We start from the raw sequence: 3,145 nt of genomic DNA on the forward strand, positions 1-3,145 counted from the left end.
TGATAGTTAGTTGAGAATTAGAGGGAGTGGGTCAATTCTACAATTGTATATAAACTAGTGAAGTGTACAAGAGTTTTAGAATAATACAATTCATTGCTTTCTTCTCTAAAATCTCTCTTCTCTTCTTATTCTCTTCATCTCTGTTCTTAACTTGTGGTGCTGTTCTGCAATAGCTTATTCCAAATCCTTGAATCGTCAGTGATTCAAGCAATTTGGGTAACATTGGTATCAGAGCTTTTCGTTCCTTGGAACAATGACGAAAAGTAATAGGGGAATTGATGGAGCAACCAGTAGTGAAATGGGTGAACTAAGGGAGATGATGTAAAAAGTTTTGATAGAGGTGGGAACTCTGGCAGGAAAAGTGTCGACTCTCAAGGGATTGGATCAAGCAGTAATGGAAATTAGGGAGAAATTGACCTCGACAGGTGAAAATCAAAGGGGTAAATCTCCTACAATTGTTCGAGAAAGGGAAGGCTTAAATGATGCACCAAGGCAGTTTGATGAAAGGTCACAAAGGGGGAAAAGTACAAGCAGTTACAACAATCATCATTTCCAATTCTCAAGGTGGTCACGGTTGGATTTCTTGAAGTTTTCAGGAGAGGATTTGAGGTCATGGTTGTTCAAGGTGGAGCAGTTTTTTAATATGGAAAATGTTCCCATGGATGAGAGGGTAAATGTTGCATCCGTGCAATTTGAGGGTGAAGTTGTCCAGTGGCACTTAGCTTTCATGAAGTATAGGCAGTACTTACATCCTCCAACATGGAGTGAGTATGCTATGGCCTTAGTTGAAAGATTGATGATCCCATGGAAGAAATAAAGAAAGTGAGGCAAACAGGACTCGTGAAAGATTATCAGGCTATTTTTTAAAGGCATTTAACTAGAGTCAACCTATCAGAGGAAAATGTAATCAACTGTTATCTTGGAGGGTTAAATAATAAGTTGAATATGGCAGTAAAGATAGCAAATCCAAGGACCTTATCTCAAGTTTACAAATCATCAAGGATGCAAGAGGCATATTTGAAGGCTATGAAGCAACTTGTTCATAATTTTAGTCACAATAGGAGGTATGATCAAAGGTTTCAAAGTAAACCTCCCTTATTACCTGCTCCTACTAGCAATGCAGTTGCACCAACATCTAAAGGGGTCAGTAGAAGGACTTTGAGTCCTGAAGAAATGAATGAGAAAAGGTCTAAAGGGTTATGTTACTTCTGTAATGAAAGTATGTATTTGGTCACAAGTGCACAAACTTGAAACAATTATATTTGATAGAGATAGTAGAGCATGAAGAAGTAGAAAGTGAACATGAAGAAGAACTAGCAAATGATAATAAAGAACGGATGGAATTGATTAGGCCCTTAGAGCATATGGAAATCTATGTTCATGCCCTTAATAGATCATTAGGATTCAGGACACTAAGAGTGATTGGTTACCATTCAAAGAAACCTCTCCGTATTTTAGTGGACACAGGTAGTTCACATAATTTCATTGATCCATAGGTTGTGAAGGAGCTAGGATGCCAAGTGACATCTACTACTCCGCAGGCAGTGACTGCAGCTAAGGGTAATGACATGCAAGCGAGTAAGATGTGCAAACTCTCTTGGCTATTACAATGGGTGGAGTTTTAAGTAGAATTTTTTCTCTTACCATTAAGGTCTTGTAGAGTGGTCTTAGGGGTGCAATGGCTATTAAATCTTGGAGATATCAAGATGAATTTCAGGGATCTGACAATAGATTTTTGGTACAAAGGGAGAAAACATATTCTCAAAGAAGTTGGCTGACAAATTAAAACCACAGGAGCTGGAAAGTTAGCTAAGATATCAGGTATTAACTCTCAATTGTGTATGATTTAAGTTGTGCCTTCTATGACTAGTAAAGATCAATGGCATTCAGTTGATGCTAAGGAAAGCCTTCAGGGTGATCCTAAATTGATGAGTCTCTTACACAAGCATAAGACCTTGTTTGAAGAACCCCAAGAATTACCTCCATATAGGGGAATCTTTGATCATAGAATAGTGTTGTACAACAATACTAAACCTATAAACAAGAGGCCTTACAGATATCCTTCTGCCAAGGACATTATTGAGGGATTAGTTTAGCAGATGTTGGATCAAGGGGTGGTGCAACCTAGTTGTAGTCCATTTGCAGCTCCAGTAGTATTGGTTGGCAAGAAAGATGGTACATGGAGATTGTGTGTTGATTATAGAGACTTGAACAAACAAACTGTCAAGAACAAGTTCCCAATTCGAGTTGTTGAAGACTTGTTCGATAAACTTGGGGGTTTTGTAATTTTTTCTAACATTGACCTTAGATCCGATTATCACCAGCTAAGGATGGCAATTGATGATATACCTAAAATAACTTTCAAAACTTATTCTAGGCATTTTGAATATGTGGTTATGCCTTTTGAACTATCAAATGCACCTGCTTTATTTCAGGGCTTGATGAATGTTGTATTCAAGGACTTTCTGAGGAAATATGTCCTTGTATTCTTTGATGAAAGATTAATATACAGAATAAGTATAGATAAGTATCTAGAACACTTGAGTTCTATTTTAGAGGTTATGCAACATCACCAGTTATTTGATAAGCACTCTAAATGCTTTTTTGGAGTCAAAAGGATTGAGTATCTAGGCAAATTCATCACTCAAGAGGGAGTGTCTACAGATTCTCTGAAGATTGTTGCTGTAACAGATTGACCAACTCCAACAACTATTAAACAGTTGAGAGGTTTTCTTGGATTAGCTGGGTATTATAGAAGGTTTATTCAGGGTTTTGGGACTATGTCAAGACCTTTGAATGATCTCCTGAAGAAGAACAAGTTCCAGTGGAATGATGAAGCTTTTAAGGCACTTACACAACTTAAGTAGGCATTGACAAAAGCACCTGTATTAGCTCTACCTGACATAACTAAGTTTTTTGTAGTGGAAACTGATGCTGGTGGAGTAGAGATTGGGGCTGTACTAATGCAAGAAGGTCACCCCATTACATTTATTAGTAAAGGCCTTTCACCTAAACTTACAGCCTTATCAGTGTATGACAGAGAACTACTTGCTATTGTACATGTTGTAACCAAGTGGTCACATTATCTCTTGAATCAGAAGTTTGTCATTAGAACAGATCAAAAGGCTTTGAAGTATCTATTGGA

Source organism: Capsicum annuum, chromosome 2 (assembly GCF_002878395.1).
Source record: "Capsicum annuum cultivar UCD-10X-F1 chromosome 2, UCD10Xv1.1, whole genome shotgun sequence".
NCBI classification, from domain to species: Eukaryota; Viridiplantae; Streptophyta; class Magnoliopsida; order Solanales; family Solanaceae; genus Capsicum; species Capsicum annuum.